Source organism: Protomyctophum bolini (assembly GCF_963924005.1).
Source record: "Protomyctophum bolini genome assembly, chromosome: 4".
NCBI lineage: Eukaryota > Metazoa > Chordata > Actinopteri > Myctophiformes > Myctophidae > Protomyctophum > Protomyctophum bolini.
The window spans coordinates 52,526,597-52,544,267 of NC_137865.1; the positions used below are offsets into that span (position 1 = coordinate 52,526,597).

The 17,671-nt window shown below is 41.1% G+C and overlaps 1 pseudogene across 1 annotated transcript; it reads left to right on the forward strand.

Annotated features, from left to right (window-relative positions):
• Positions 1–1,874: 1,874 nt before the first annotated feature.
• On the forward strand, positions 1,875–17,381 carry LOC308314682 (unconventional myosin-XV-like; annotated as a pseudogene). Its single transcript has 10 exons — positions 1,875–2,030; positions 4,267–4,404; positions 7,210–7,301; positions 11,098–11,182; positions 12,081–12,113; positions 12,698–12,779; positions 13,027–13,274; positions 13,802–13,897; positions 15,734–15,969; positions 17,191–17,381. The product of its transcript is annotated as an unconventional myosin-XV-like (transcript).
• The last annotated feature ends 290 nt before the right edge of the window (positions 17,382–17,671 follow it).

The following is a 17,671-nucleotide window of genomic DNA, read 5'->3' on the forward strand; positions in this document are numbered from 1 at the left end:
GTGTTGGTACCATTAGGAGAGATACCATGGTGTTAGTACCATTAGGAGAGATAACATGGTGTTAGTACCATTAGGAGAGATAACATGGTGTTAGTACCATTAGGAGAGATAACATGGTGTTGGTACCATTAGGAGAGATAACATGGTGTTGGTACCATTAGGAGAGATAACATGGTGTTGGTACCATTAGGAGAGATAACATGGTGTTAGTACCATTAGGAGAGATAACATGGTGTTAGTACCATTAGGAGAGATAACATGGTGTTGGTACCATTAGGAGAGATAACATGGTGTTGGTACCATTAGGAGAGATAACATGGTGTTGGTACCATTAGGAGAGATAACATGGTGTTAGTAACATTAGGAGAGATACCAGGCAGACGTTGATCAAAATAACAATTCTTCTACGTTCTTTAATTGTCTAGACCAGAGAGAGACTCGCTGTGGTCCAGGGCTAACAGTGGAGTAGGAACTGTTAGAGACGGAACTGATCTGTTTACAGTGTTTGTTTCCGTCCGGGCCTCTTTTAAACGCTGCACACCGGATGTTTTCATTCTGTTCATGCTGTCTAGGCTAGGCTGCTGACCGCTCAACAATAACATTGTTGTGTTGGAAAAACTTTAGCAAAGACAGTAATTTTGCTGCTCAGAAGAAATAATACAGTAGCAGGAATTATGTTACATAACCGAGCCGTCTTGTCTGAACGAGCGGGTCCATTTGGTTCCCTTGCCAAAGTTAAATTACGTTACGTGTCTCTACTCTCTACAGCCAGCAGCGAAACTAAATGGACATATTTTATTTTATTTTTTATCAACCAACCAACAAACCAACGCTGTTCTGAGACTGGAACGGCTGGAAGTTTTAATAGTCTTAAGGTCAGTTTACACCTTTTTTGATGAATTGAACAATGTGGACCCTCTTGTAAACAAGTGTAATGCTTTATGGTGTCGTCCACTCACAGTTAACAGTTTTTGGAGTTGTACTTGAAATGTCTCACACACACACACACACAGAGAGAGAGAGAGATTCACACAGAGAGAGAGAGACCATTCCGTTGAATCCGTTCACTTTACACCAAAATACTCCACTTTATCTCTGAATGAGTCACATGTTCAGTCAGTGACTGAATGAACACTGATTGAATTATCTATCATCTCTGAGTGTGAAATGAATACAGTATGTTCTGTCAACAATGAGTAGTAGTAGCCTATGAATGATTATACAGACTATATATATATATATATATATATATATATATATATATATATATATATATATATATATATATATGCGTTACCTCAGTCTGAGCAAGTAGGGCATTTTATTTATATACCACCTTTCACACATTCAAACAAAGTACAGTACAGCTCATTTAAAGCCCAGACTATATCAGGCTATCAAGCCTAGTTGATACTAGACTATAGCAGCAATTCGCAACTCTAGATTTTTTAATAATGGGATGAATCTAGAGTTGCAATACCCTCCATTGACTCCCCATTCATCCAATTTGCGTTTGCGATCTGCTTGTATTAAACGACATTAAAGTCACCAACATTGCAGCTGTAGGTCAAGCTTGAATTATCCTCTTTCAATCTGCTGAGCTTTTGTTTAATAAAAATCCACCGTAGACATGTTGTTATGAGATACTTTCTGTCAAGACATTCTGTGCACTTGTGTGTTGCAGTTTGGAAGTTTTTTTGTAATGGGTTGCGCTGCTGCCTCCTGCATTATGTCCAAATTCGAAACAGGTGGTACGCAGGGTGACTTTGACGTGCGCTTCCAAACTCCTGCACAGAATTTCTTGACGGAAAGTATTATTGTACAAGTACACTGTCTTACTGTCCTGCTGTCTCTCCTCCTGCAGATAAACCAATATGGGAGCGTACAAATACATGCAGGAGTTGGGGCGCAAGAAGCAGCCGTCGTGATGCGTTTCCTGCTGCAGTACCGCCAGCTGTCCAACCTCTACAGAGCCCCCCGACCTACCAGGCCCGACAAGGACCGCAGGCTGGGATACAAGGCCTAGCAGGGTGAGTGTTTACTGGGTCTGTAGGCTGGGATTATGATGTTATTCTCATATCTGGCGACACAATCAAATGTAAACAAGCTATACAGCAGAGGACTGAGGCAGCAGCCTTGGGGCGCACCGGTTCTGGTGATAATTGTGGATGAGCTTCTCTCTCCTATGCGTACACACTGGGGCCTACCCGTCAGAAAATCAAATGGAGATGGAGCTTCCCACACCAAGGCCACTGAGTTTCAACACTAATTTAAATGGTACAATAGTGTTAAAAGCGGAACTATAGTCTATGAACAGTAGTCTGACGTAAGAGCTTTTCTTTTCTAGATGTACCAGGGCAGTGTGTAGAGCAAGAGAGATTGCGTCATCCACAGATCTATTTGAACAGTAAGCAAACTGTAAGGGATCAATACTAGCAGGAATGATGCTCTTGATATAAGAGATAATTTTCTCCAGGCATTTCATGAGAACAGATGTCAAAGCAACAGGTCGATAATCGTGAGTCGGATCAAAGTTAAATCTGTACATTGAAATGGGAAAGAGACTTTGGACACTGCCACTGCAAGCTTTGGTCATTAAAACATTTTTCTCATACTCTGGTTTTGTGAGGAAACTAGACAAGACAAACTGAAAGTTTTATTATAGTTGTAACGCCCAAGACCCTATACTTGGGTGATACTGGTTGCCGACAGTGGGGTTGTAGTTAAGACGTGTGCTCCAGGAAGTGATGTCCAAACATTTGCGTAGAGTTGGTATAATGAATGATAATGAAAACTCTACGCACATGTTTGGACAGATTTATTATCTGTTTCTGCAGGCCTAGTCACTACAGCATACATATAAATAAATGCAATAAACGTAAATGATACAAACAGCCTCCTAAACACAGTCTGAAAACTGTTTGCCTCTTGTCAGCAACACCTGCTGCTTGATTGAGATCAGATTAAATACCCTTCCAACCTTCACATTGACCACACCCCTCAGTGGACATCATTGGCCACAGTTAGGTGACTCAAATGGCGCTTACAATAGTTATTTTATCAGTATGTGACGTATCAATGATTACATCTATCTAGAACACTCTATAGAGGGTGTGCCCAGCTCCATGCCAAAGCTTTTTCCTGCAGGAAACACTGATTATAGTATTGTATAGTATAGTATAGTTCAGCTCTAATGCCTTCATTAGAGCTATGGGACTGTTGTCTTCCTGCGCTCGCATGAAATGCAGACCAGCCTCTCCTCTGTTGCGGAAATATAAATACGTACCTATACTTACCAATACAAAGGTGGCTTGTGTTATTACTAGAAAGCCTACTTTCCACTCTGAGCTCCCCACCACTTGTATAAAATGCATTTATTTTGGCCAGAAAGGGATTTTTTTATATATCTGCAAGGGCGCAGTGGAGTAACAACGTTTTTTTATTTCCGGTAGGAAAAAGATTCCTTTCTGGCCTAAACATGCATTTTCTACGTGTGATGAGGGGCTGATCCAAACGATATCCTCTCCCTGAAGACGGGGAGGAACTGTGATCATCTCCGTGCAATCAGTACATTGGCCCCCTTCAGTCTGCATACCAGGTTTGATGATGTCATCTATTCTACATGCTAAACAAGGCATTCACACACTTTGACACCCTGGGCAATACAGTTGCTGCTGTCATGCTGTTTTTAAACTTCTCCAGTGTCTTCAAAACTTTCCGGTCACAACTGCTTGCAGAAGCTTGTGTTGAAGGGGGGGGGGGGGGGGGGGCATGGTTTGGTGGCATGGTTTGGTGGCATGGATCCAAGAATCTCTGGGGCAGACTGCAGTATGTGAGACTGCAGGGTTGTCTGTTCGGAGGTGCTGGTGTACATCACAGGCACTCCCCAGGGCTCAGTGCTGTCACCTTTCCTGCTCACCCTATAAACATCTGACATCCGCTTCAACTACAAGACATGCAGTGGTCAGCTGATCCCTCCATCTCAGGGCACAGCACTGTGTGTATGTTTCAATGTGCTGGATGCCATTTACATTTTTACAAATGTGCTACATTTCATGATCTAGATTAACGTATGAGTACACTAAGCACCAGTACTTGTTTTAGATGTTAGGTATATGTATTTATGACATTTGAGAAAGATTTTGTGTTGCCGAAAACAATATAACACATTTTACAAGCAAAAACAGCAGCACTGTGTTCTATTCCAACAGGCTACGTCATTAGCGTATGTTTACGTCATTATCATATCTTTTTTTGTTTCAACAGGCTACGTCATCTATCGTATCCGTGTGCGCCGTGATGGTCGTGAACGCCCCGTACCGAAGGGAGCCACCTACGGCAAGCCCGTTCACCACGGAGTCAACCAGATCATGTTCGCCCTGCAGCCTGCAGTCCACCGCTGAGGTGAGTCTGACCCTAACCTGGGATAGTGTACAGTAGTAGTGTGGACTAGGGCTGACCCAAAAAAATAGATTAATCGACGTTCAATCGATATGCACAAAAATCGATTTTTAAATTTTGAATCGAATAGTCATAAAAAAGCGACGTTTTTGGTCCGCGAGACGGCCCCATTTGGTCCGCGAGCCATGCTTGCGCCTCGCAGCACCTCGCAACGCCTCCTCTTTCCCCGTGTTAACAACAAGGAAGTCAACTGAACAAGTGCAGCTGCAGTCCCAGGAGCCAGGAAAAATAAATCGAAAGTGTGGTTGCATTTTAAATAATTTGATTAAAGGTTGTAGGCTACACGAGAGTGAAAATGACCGCTGGGAAAATCCCTAATGGAGAGTGTAGGCAAGCGCACCACAGCTCAGTGGACATTAAATATAGGCTACCATGTTTGATAAGTCATATAAAAACATTACTTACACCCAAATGAAAATATAAACTCACAGATTATAGATCACTTGGAATTATAACAATCTGTTGAGTATTGCCTGAATAATGCCACTATAAAATCCCAACTTTTATCGATGCGCCATTGCGCTGAGAACCTTGTGGAGCCTGGCGGTGTACATTATACTTGTGCGCGCACCGGAAATTCAAAGATCTGCAATCTCATGCGCTGCGTTGTGCATATTGGCTGAGAGTATAATGGCACGAATGAAACTAGGCCTATATTTTTATTTTGGCGATGCGGAGAATTGATTTTGCCGTTGCCAGCGATATCTTTTTTTTTTCTTGTCTGAAGACTGACCTGTTCCATCACTGTGAACTCCCATGCAGCAGAGCAGCTCCTACAGACCCAGACCAAAACACCTTTTCTCTTTGGCATTTAATTGCACCTGATCGTATTATTGTAATTATGTAGCCTATACTATTTGCCTGTGTTTTTTCTTTTAATTATGTGTGCGCCGATGGTGATGCTCCACTTGTTTCAGCCTGTGGGCCTACAGCACTTTGGTCAGCTTTTATTGTTTTAAATGTGCTATATAAATAAAGTTCGATTTAGGCCTATATTGGAGCAGGTGCTGGCAAATAACTAATTACTGTAATGCCATGCAGTGAAGTTGCGCAAATGTCAACTCAATTAGCAAGCGGAGCTGCTCTCATGCAGCACAATGACTGCAGATCTCTTCTTAAAGTTGACTTATTATGGTTTACTTTCAACCATAAACCATAATATGATTGACAAACCTTGGATTATAATTCTTCATCGACCAACAGCTCATGCAGCATGACTATGAGGTAATTTAACTATGTGGGATTTCTCCATCGGCATCGCATGTCGATAAAAAATGGGATTTCACCAGTGGCATTATTCAGGCAATACTCAACAGATTGTTATAATTCCAAGTGATCTATAATCTGTGAAGTTTATATATTTTTCCCATACACACACTCACAGTCACGTTAACTTTATGATCAATCAAATCAACCGTGGTTGATTTTATTTCTGACAAGTGTCTTGAAGAGTTCATTCATGTTACCGTTCGTTTACAATTGACAGAGGAGTTTGGATTATATATATTTTTATTTGATGGAGAGGTAATGCCTGGTTCAGGCGCTGTTTAATTGTTAAATAAAAGACCAATCCAATATGCGCTCCTCTATCTTCTGCAGCTATATCGCCGTTTTATTTTAAGCCAAATTCATTGTGCGTCAGCGTCACTGCTCGTCTCGCGCCCCCACCCAGTTTATAAGATGCCCCACAACTTTTGTTAAAAGCCTCTTTATATTGAATCTTTCACTGATAGACATCTCAGGGGCAGGTACTGTAGACACAGTAATGATCATCATCTCAGATCCCAGTCCTTAAGTAACATGACATATTAAAGCTAATACAAAAGATTCTATTTTTGAGGGGCGCTGGCCCCTCCTATGTTTAATTTAATTAAGTTTGTCTTGTCTAGACAAACATTCAAAACGCCATTGACAATGGACAGAGTTTAATGTTTGTTTTGTCACTAACACAAACATTTAATGCCATTAACACCCGAGCGGCAAGGACGGAGTTCTCCGTCCTATCAATTAGTAACACTCGTCGCCCAGGACTGAGATCAATAAAAGGACGGTGATGTATTGATATCAAAACCCATCGCATCGCTCCACAGGCTGGCGTGAATCTAAATCTAAATAATTCCGTCCAATTCTAAGCAAAGATTATGTGTTAGACGGCCCACCGCTAGTCGCGTTAGAATTAATCATACCTCCTGTTGTTGTCGATCTATAGTATGTCAGTGGTGCTCAACTTTCTTCATGTCAAGGACCTCCAGAATTATCTGTATTTGGCCGCGGGACCCCTATCTGTTCCAGAGACCCCCCAGAAGCAAAGATTGAAGTTAAAAACGTCCACAGGGAAAGAATATATATTCAAAGATTCACGCCACATTTTCACAATTTTTCTACAAGCTCGTAGCGCGGCACTTAGTGCCGCACTATGAGCTTGTAAATCTGCTATTTTTCAATAGCTAAAGCATAACATAATCCCAAAAGGGGTTCCCGTCCTTGAATGGGTTAATGTAATAAATACCCCCGGGCGTTTAACTTAACAATGAACAGTGTCTGTTTTGTCTGTCACTGAGCAAATCGACATATATATGTTATGTTATGATATCGTCATGATGTGAGATGATAAGGGTTGGTAAAAAGCCCCTCACTTCACACAGGAGTGATTTTTTTCAAACAATGCGATGCTGCCTCATCAGAGTTTGTGTATATATTGTCAGTTACTTGCATTAGAGGAGCTAACTTTCTGTTTCTATATCTCAGACACGAGGAGCTGCCATGTGGATGAAACAGCAGACGCAGGACATCGACTCTGCTTCGGACACAGAGAGCAAAGACCTGCAGCCGCCGTCTGCGTCTGTGAGCCATCACCAACACCACTGAGGGGAGGAGATTGTGTTTTCAGCCAGGTTGGCATTTAATGCTCCTCCCACCTCCGGTGAACTCTCACATTTCTGACATTGAGGCACAGGAACACTTTGGTCACTTTTTTTATTTTTTATATGAAGTATATTTAATGGTTTTTCACTTGGGTGACTTTGTGAGTGTGTGTTGGTGTTTCTCGCTTATCAAATCCAGAATTGATTGATTGATTGAAATATTTATTAACAGTTTGCATTACACTTGTTTACAACAGGGTCCACCATGTTCAATTCATCAAAACATTTAGAGACGTACAAATAGACACTTCTATATAGTTAAAGAACAGAACAGGAATTAATCATAAAGGAAGCAAAAATGGAAAAGAAACGTATACAGTGAGGGGAAAAATGGGGGAAGCAAATATGAGTTAAAAATGTTCCCTCTGAAAGAATATATATTCAAAGATTTGTGCCACATTTTCACGATTTTTCAAAAATATCAGACCTACAAGCTTGTAGTGTGGCACTCGGTGCTGCGCTATGAGCTTTAGATCTGCTATTTTTCAACAGCTAAAGCATGACAATGCTTAAAACACCAAAATGGGTTCCCGCCCAAAATGGGTTAAATATTGGCTGTGATGCGTGGTCCGGGTTGCACAGCTCACGGGACATACAATTTAATTTCAGCTATGAACATTTGTTATTTTAAATAATAAATGTTTTATGTATTTAAATTAAATACATATTTTATTGTTTGAATTAAAGAATATAACATTATTTGATACAACTATAATACATTTCAACATTTTATTGTTGAACTAAATGATAGAACATTATTTATATAAATAATGAGCATTTTTAAGCACAAGATAAATTGGGCTACAGTACCGTTCAGTGACGAGCACTTTGTTATTTTAGTTTGCTTTAAGCACAAGATAAATTGGGCTACAGTACCGTTCAGTGACGAGCACTTTGTTATTTTAGTTTGCTTTAAGCACAAGATAAATTGGGCTACAGTACCGTTCAGTGACGAGCACTTTGTTATTTTATTTTGCTTTCCATTCAGTCTTGTGTCGAAGCACTTCAATCTATATTTGCTTCATATTTAATATTGTAAGGCAGTGATTCGCCACCAGTGGTCCGGTTCCAGGTGGTCCCCATACAGCTAAATGATATCAGTTGGTAACCAAATGGACCCTTATTAGATCTTCAAGTCTTGAGAGTGTAAAATGAAGGCAATCAGCATCAAATGAAGCACAGCTTGACACTGACAAAAATGAACCGATCTACAAGCTCACAGCGTGCTGCAGAGTAAGGGCCGATTCATACTCCTATTTTTACCGCTGTTTCGGCGCTGTAGTGCCGAAATGATTTCGGCTCGTCAGAAATTTTCAGTAGCACCGAAGAGCCGACTTTAGGACGGTACCCGCCCCACCCCCCCCGAACCTCAAATGACGTCAAATTGTAGGCTCTACAGAGCCGAACCGACTTTTATTCGGCTCTAAAATAGGAGTATGAATCGGCCCTTATCCTATGTCCTAGGAGAGGTGGTGTAGAAAAACATTAGGCAACATTTGGAATAGAATGATCCGATCATACCGTTCTATAGTCTATGCTTTATTGTTGCTACACTGCCTGTCTTTGGGCATTGTTGCACATAGGAGTAAGAGACTCATCATTGCACTGAATTGTTATATTCCTGGAAATTGGGTTCTGTAAATTCATTGGTAAAAATGTGTGGGAATCCTGTGAAGCGATCATAGTGCCCTTAAATTATTTGATCTGTGTTTATTACTGCAGTCGAGTGCTGATGTTTTATCCAGTGTTTTATTGTCCACTAATTGTCTACCACATCAGTAGATTAGTGTAATGTTTTTTTTAACTTGTAGTCAGCTCAATGAATGAACTGGTTGGTGGTGACGTGTGATAAGTCTGTCAGGGACACCTATGGGTGTAGTGGTGAAATATTAAAGTTCCTCTCCACCTGTAAACAAGTCCAAATACACTATTTCCACAGCTATTGTTTGGTGAAAGCGCTCCTTGGCGTTGCTGAAATGGTGAATATTTTCAGCTCCATCCATAGTTTTAAAGAATTAAATGTTTCTTCTGTATTCTCTTTTTTTCATAGCTTGTTGTGCAGAGTCTGGTGTTCATAAGAAAATAATAACAACATGCTTCTTTCTCTGTTGGTGTCAACAAACACAAGAAACAAGCAGCCTAAATTGCAATGGGTTCAATATGAACTAACCTTCAGTAATTAAATATTGTAACTATAACTCATGGGTTAATTATTATCCATTTTAAGTTATTTCAAAGTACATTGTGTGGTCTGTTATATATTTATGTTATAGATATTTTTTTAACCCTATTTTCAAATATAACTTTACTCAACTCAACCCTACAAAAGGTAATTCATTTAAGGCAGCAGAGGAAACATACTGTGGTTCTAGGCCTGTTACTGATTTTGTCCACTTGAGGGCGACAGAGACCGTAGAATAAAAACGGATTCAGCTCTGTTGAGGCTGAGCTGCGGTGGGATCCATAATAACGCACGTGCATGTATTTAAGTCATCAGGTCGTGCGTGCCACCTCTTGCACACCACCACCACACACAGTCACTGACACGCCCAAACAAGCACGCTGCTAGTGTTTGTTACAAGACGTTTGTTTTAATATTAAACACCTCGGAATGTAACTTTCATTGACATGAACAGTGTTTTTTACCAGCTGGCGGAAAACTAAAACAAAGAAGCACTATATAGTCTTAGTCTTAGTCAAATACATTTTAGGTTTGAACATGCAATACAGACATATATTTAGTTTTAATATGAAAAATGTCTCATTTTATTTTTAGTAACAAAACAATGTACATCATGACCATGATCGTATCATGGTCTGCCCTACTCTCCCTGAAAAGTGCATGACTAACAGTGCATACTGCAGATATGACATTCATTCAATTACAATGTTCATGGAAACTAAAGGGATGGAGACTAGAGGAATGGAGTTAATCAATGATAATATTTTATTTGTGGATATAAATTATATATTTCCCCTCAAATATCTTAGTTTTACCAACATTGTTAATGTGAAATAGTTTCTATATGCTTATTTATTTAGATTGTGTAAATTGCTATAGCTATTGGAGCTCTGGTGGTCCCAGACAGACAGGGGACGTAAAGAGGAAATTATGCCCGGGTAGAAGGCTTCATGACTGGGGGAGACTGGGAGGAGTGACTGGTGTTGACATCGCGGATCGTCTGACTCTGCCAAAATGGAACAGTTGCCATTAAAAAAAACACATCCATTCAGTTTCATTGTAACAAAGATTTTCGATCATAATTCATATTTTTGGTGGTGTTACAGCGTGACAGACAGACAGACACACAGACAGACAGACATGTTCTGCTAGGTCTCATAGTTAGTGCTCACTGCGTTCGCAAAAAGAAAGACAAAGTGTAGTGTGCCTGCACACAACACCATGCGTTGATGCCATGTGTGCATATGTGCAGGCACCCAACACCACGTCCATGGCACCACTCAGTTCACACGGGTGTGATTTTTTTTTTTTTATAATTAATGAAAATATGTACATCTTTCATGCACAGGAAATACTCTCCTGTCAAACCAGCAACTTATCAATATTTATTTTGTCATAAGGTTTGCATTTTATAGCTTAATTTAGGCTACAGCTAATAATATTATCCATGTCATGTTGTGTTTGACCTCCTCCAGGAGGCGCTATGCCATTATATAATATTATCCATGTCATGTTGTGTTCCTCCTCCAGGAGGCGCTATGCCATTATGAGACAGAGTCTGATCCAGTTCCGTTCAACGGTCAACATGTATGTCAACCGCAAAAGATACTGCAAGGTACAGTACAGTACAGTACAGTACGCTATTTTGATCCTTTTATTAACTGGATATTTCACTTTCAAACATGCTCGGGGTCATTTGATCATATTAGGCCTACTCAGGCTTTTGAGAGCACGGCCACACCGTTTATACATTTCTTGTTTCAATTAGATATTTGATATTCCTTTTATCAGACTTTATCCCTTTCCTATTAAAGAAAAGCTTTATTAAAAATACATGAAAAAAGTAATTGAAAAAAACACTCATTAGAAGGCCTGTTTTCAATGAATCTAACATGGTTAAAATGGAGTTTGAAGTTACAATGGGTTTATAGAGGAATTTAATATCAAATGAATACTGAATGAAACAACTTAAAAACTGTCTTGGGTGCTCACAATGCCCAAATAGACTTTAAAATGTCCACAACACCAACGAGGTTTTTATTGATTGATTGAAATATGTATTAACAGTTTGTAGAATTACAGTACATTTCAAGCACAAACTCAATACAGAGACTGTTAACTGTGAGTGGACGACCCAATTAAGCATTACACTTGTTTACAACAGGGTCAACATTGTTCAATTCATCAAAACATATACAGACATACAAATAGACACTTCTATGTAGTTAAAGAACAGAACAGGAATTCATCATATATAAGCAAAAAAGGGAAAAGATCCCTTTTGAAGGAGATTTTAAAATGTTGCATATACAGTACCTCAACCCTCTTCCACCAATTCTCCCTTTTGACCATAAGAAACAACAGTAAACACGATGATTCAATGCCGGTTTTCAAAGCAACATACAGCCTAGCTTTCCTTACTTGTGCTTATCCAAGGGCCATTTTTTGGGGTTCACGATAGTTCTTCTACAGTGATGTTACAGTTATTTTAAATTGTTGTTTGCTGTTTACAGGTGCGTTGGGATGACCGCAGGCGAAGAGACAGGGTAAGGATCAAACCTTTGTGTCATCTGTGCATACTGTAAATACTGTACATACATACACAGACCAACAGATGGAAGCTAAACCCTAATACTTGTGTCATCTGTGCATACATACACAGACCAACACATGGAAGCTAAACTAAACCAAAAGACAAGATACATGTCGTCACTGCCGTACCTAACCCTATAGCCTGCCCTGTATGGAATCACGGCACTCCATCTTTAAATAGCTCTACCGTACCACCTAATCCCTACAGCCCATCATCACTGCTACTGGGGATGCATTTGAAATTGTTCTGTAATGCATTTGTGTATTCTATGTACAGTAATGATGTTTTTATTGTTCTATACTGACTGACAGTGTGCCAAAGCAGGTCATGATGGACACAGTGTTCTCAGGATTTTGCTGGAAATGGAAAATAACCTCCCTTTTTCTTACAAAAACAGGGACTCACACACTTTCAGGCACGCACACACACACACACACACACACACACACACACACACACACACACACACACACACACACACACACACACACACACACACACACACACACATTGATGTTCTCTCTCTCTCTCTTCCAGGAGCTGATGAAGAGAGAGGTGGTGAATGTCACACACCTGGTGATTCCTGCCGAGCTGGGAGCCTTACTGCAGACCGCACTAAGTCAGTGGCCGCGGTTACATCATGAGGGCTTTTCATTCAGAATAAAACCTTCAGATTAAAATAATTCGGAAGTAATGTCTCTCTCTCTCCCCCCCACTCTCTCTCTCTCTCTCTCCCTCTCTCTCTCTCTCTCTCTCTCTCTCTCTCCCTCTCCCTCCCTCCCTCTCTCTCTCTCTCTCTCCCTCTCTCTCTCTCCCCCCCACTCTCTCTCTCCCTCTCTCTCTCCCCCCTCCCTCTCTCTCTCCAGGTGGTAAGGTGTTGCATTCTGACTGCCTGGCCATGCTCCAGGCTCCTCACATCAGGGAGGAGGCTCAGCACACTCTGCCTCTGGACATCAACAACTACCCCTTCTACCGCTACGCACAGGCCTACTTTCAGGGTCCGTTACACCTTATTATAGAACACCCTTCTACCGCTACGCACAGGCCTACTTCAGGGTCCGTTACACCTTATTATAGAACACCCTTCTACCGCTACGCACAGGCCTACTTCAGGGTCCGTTACACCTTATTATAGTACACTAACATATCCTTCTACCGCTATGCACAGGCCTACTTCAGGGTCCGTTACACCTTATTATAGAACACCCTTCTACCGCTACGCACAGGCCTACTTCAGGGTCCGTTACACCTTATTATAGAACACCCTTCTACCGCTACGCACAGGCCTACTTCAGGGTCCGTTACACCTTATTATAGTGCACTAACATATCCTTCTACCGCTACGCACAGGCCTACTTCAGGGTCCGTTACACCTTATTATAGAACACCCTTCTACCGCTACGCACAGGCCTACTTCAGGGTCCGTTACACCATATTATAGTACACTAACATATCCTTCTAGTGCCTTCTATGTTGGTTTTCTCTTGCATTTGGTGGTGAGTGTGGGAAAGAAGGGCCAGGTCAAATGGCATCCAGTGGACACCTTGGACACAGTTAGATGACCTTGATTTTGCTGACGCTCTATTTGGGTGTACGGTTAATAAGATGTACCTCCTCTTGTACCTCTCCCTATCCATGTAGGAACCAAAGTTTGGAATGCTGATGGTTCCTATTGAGGCGCCACTGACCCGGATAGACGAGGACCTCCGAGAAGAAGCCCTGGGACTTTTCATCATGGTGGGACCTCATCTGTGCTCTCACTTCCTCCTCTTGTGAACTAGTGTTCCAAAAGGCCTTTGTTTCGTCTGTGAACCTGTCCCTTGACCCCGTTATGTTTGTCATCTTCTAAAAGAGTTACAGATACAAAGCCTGATTTGTTGACTCTGTTTAGATTCATTGAGGTTAGAGTCTAACATCAGCTGTGGATGAGCTGTGCAAACGTTTGAAATAAGCCTGGCATTCATCATGAAGCTATATAGAGGGTATGCACATCATGCATATATATTTTTTTAAACATATGTTTATTCAATTTCTTTACAGTACAAATAAGTATATTCAAAACAATTGACATATATTTTTTACCCCCCCCCACATCCCCATGGCAGCACAAATACAAACAAAATCTCATCACAAAATGTTTTGACAATAAATACAGAACAAAAATAAATAAATAATGACAAAACGAAAAATAAAACGAAAATAAAACACATTACATACAGTTAAACAAACAAAATACACAATGTCCGTCACAGTTCCCTACCCCCACCCCACTCAGTTCATCATGCATAGTTTGAGTGTCAAATCGAGTGGCAGGGTGAGTTGCAAAGTGAGTTTAACCTTGTTTAATGCAATTCAATTCAAAGGGCTTTATTGGCATGAGAAAACATACGTTTACATTGCCAAAGCAGAAAGAACAATACAACAATACAGCAATACAATCAAAACAAAAATTATGTACTTTGAAGGTCAGAATCATCAATAGATCAACTTCTGTGTACCAAGATCACTCAATGCAGGTATAGTGCAGGAATATACACAATGATTAGTCTTTAGGGTGGTTGTGTTCCATTTGATATCCTTCTCCTATCACAGCAACTCACAAATCTTGCTGCTGTGTTTGCACATTGTTGTACTTCAGCCCAGCAGATATGGGAGTATTTTGTCATTGGTCATGTTTTCAAAATCTCCGTGTGTGGTTGTAATCTGTGGGAAGTATGTGTCTCTGATGTCTTGGTACAATGGACAGATGGTTAGGAAGTGTAGCTCGGTTTCCACTTAATGCAACCACACAGGACTTTTCTGTTTGGATGTATGTAGGATGATGATGTCACACGCATACCCTCTATATTGGCCAGTCTTACACCAAGATAAGACCTTTATGGCTTCCGCTGTTGAAAATCAGGCGCCAAAGACAGTACAGTAATTAAACGAGCCTCATCTCACCCAAGCACGGTGAAATAACAAGGACTGGCAAAACTCCCCCACAACATTATCTACGATAGTACCTTTCCTTTCCTTAGTCCAGTTACCCTGGGTAAACATAGTACATTTCCTTTCCTTAGTCCAGTTACCCTGGGTAAACATAGTACATTTCCTTTCCTTAGTCTGGTTACCCTGGGTAAACATAGTACCTTTCCTTTCCTTAGTCCAGTTACCCTGGGTAAACATAGTACCTTTCCTTTCCTTAGTCCAGTTACCCTGGGTAAACATAGTACCTTTCCTTTCTTTAGTCCAGTTACCCTGGGTAAACATAGTACCTTTCCTTTCCTTAGTCCAGTTACCCTGGGTAAACATAGTACCTTTCCTTTCCTTAGTCCAGTTACCCTGGGTAAACATAGTACCTTTCCTTTCCTTAGTCCGGTTACCCTGGGTAAACATAGTACCTTTCCTTTCCTTAGTCCAGTTACCCTGGGTAAACATAGTACCTTTCCTTTCCTTAGTCCAGTTACCCTGGGTAAACATAGTATCTTTCCTTTCCTTAGTCCAGTTACCCTGGGTAAACATAGTACCTTTCCTTTCCTTAGTCCAGTTACCCTGGGTAAACATAGTACCTTTCTTTTCCTTTCCCTGTAGGTGTTGAGGTTCATGGGCGACCCCCACCTGAACGGCGCTCCCGAGAACCTGTTCGGGAACTACATCATCCAGCGCGGCCTCTCCTCGCCGGGCTTGAGGGACGAGATCATGTCCCAGGTGGCCAATCAGGTGTGGCGGAACTTCAACCCCCACAACGCCGACCGGGGCTGGCTGCTGCTGCTGGCCTGCGCCTGCGCCTTCGCACCGTCGCCCAAGCTGGAGAAACACCTGCTGAAGTGAGTGTTACGGCGCGCATGCATGCGCGCCGCGGGCACACAGACTGAATAACTCTTCCTATTAGGGCTGGGACTAATTGCGATTAATTTAGATTAATTAACTACAGAAAAAATTATTGCGATTAACTACAGATAAATTAATCGCACCTTTTTTTTCACCGCGGAACGTTTCTCACTGGGCGCTTTACTATAGTACTGAAAACTGGAAATAATAAAAAGTCACCCCATTTTGTGTTGCCTAGAACTGGAGGTCTGACAAAAAACAGTAACAATATGAAGTAAGTACAGCTTTGTGATGTCACTGAGATGTACTTGTTACTGTTACTATTTTTTTTTCAGACCTCCAGTTCTAGGCAACACAGAATGGGGTGACTTTTTATTATTATTTCCACAACAGGTATATTAATGACAGTAAAATGTTGAAAATGAGTGGTATCCTGTAGTCACTAATTCATTGATTCACTGGGATATCAAAAAACATTAAAAAAGGTTTCTCGCTGTTCTCAGGTTGAATTTTGATATGCGATTAAAATGCGATTAATCTAGATTAATTAACTACAAAGCCTCTGATTAATTAGATATTTTTTTTTAATCGAGTCCCATCTCTACTTCCTACTAATGACACTCGTCTCACGTTACCAGGCGGTTGCCTCTCGCAAATTTCCAAATGCTTCCGTCATACAGTCTGGAGCAACGGAAGAGCTATTCATGAGTAAGCGATAAAGCGGAAGTGGAGCCTCCTCCCCACTTCCGTTTCGTCTTTACAGTCGCGCACATTTATTTTAATCATCTAAGCATAATATAGCTTGTTGCTTAGCATCTTATAAGGATATTTTTTTTAATATATTTTCGTGAATGGAAATGGCAGCTTCCTTACTCGGCTTATGGGGGCTATTTTTTCGGCTTAGGTCTTGAGGTTGTGTCTTTGTTTTGTTATTATATTATACTTGTTGTGTTCTATTGTATTGTGTGTGTGTGTGTGTGTGTGTGTGTGTGTGTGTGTGTGTGTTTGTCGTCTGTTGTGGTGTGTGTGTGTGTGTGTGTGTGTGTGTGTGTGTCTGTTGTAGTGTGTGTGTGTCTTGTAACACTGTATGCGGTAAGTAACAAATATGGCATGCAATGAGTGAGGACATTCAAAGGCATCATAATGATCTACTTGACCTTACTTAACTACTGAATAAATCTAATGCTTCCCTTGACCCTTGACCTGTGTCTCTACAGGTTTGTGTCTGACCATGCCCCCGTTGGTTGCCAGGCGCTGCTGCAACACAGACTCATCCAGGCCAATCAGAAGTCCCAGTTGAGTGCAGGCCCCGCCCTCGAGACCGCACGGACCTACCCGCTGTCCCTGCTGGAGTGGACGGCCAATAGGAAGAAGGCTAACATGGTGCTGCAGGTGTATTGCTTAGACGGTGAGCTTCTCTCTCTCTCTAGGAGATTTAGGTCACATTCTCACCTGATACTTCGGTAGACTTGATGCGTATGGGCGGGGAAATTGAACCAAAAGTGTCAAATAATGTTTTATGAGCTGTTTCTCAACAACCAAAAGTGTCAAATAATGTTTTAGGAGCTGTTTCTCAACAACCAAAAGTGTCAAATAATGTTTTAGGAGCTGTTTCTCAACAACCAAAAGTGTCAAAAGTTGACAAAATAATTTGACAAAATAATTTGACAAAATAATTTGACAAAATAATTTGACAAA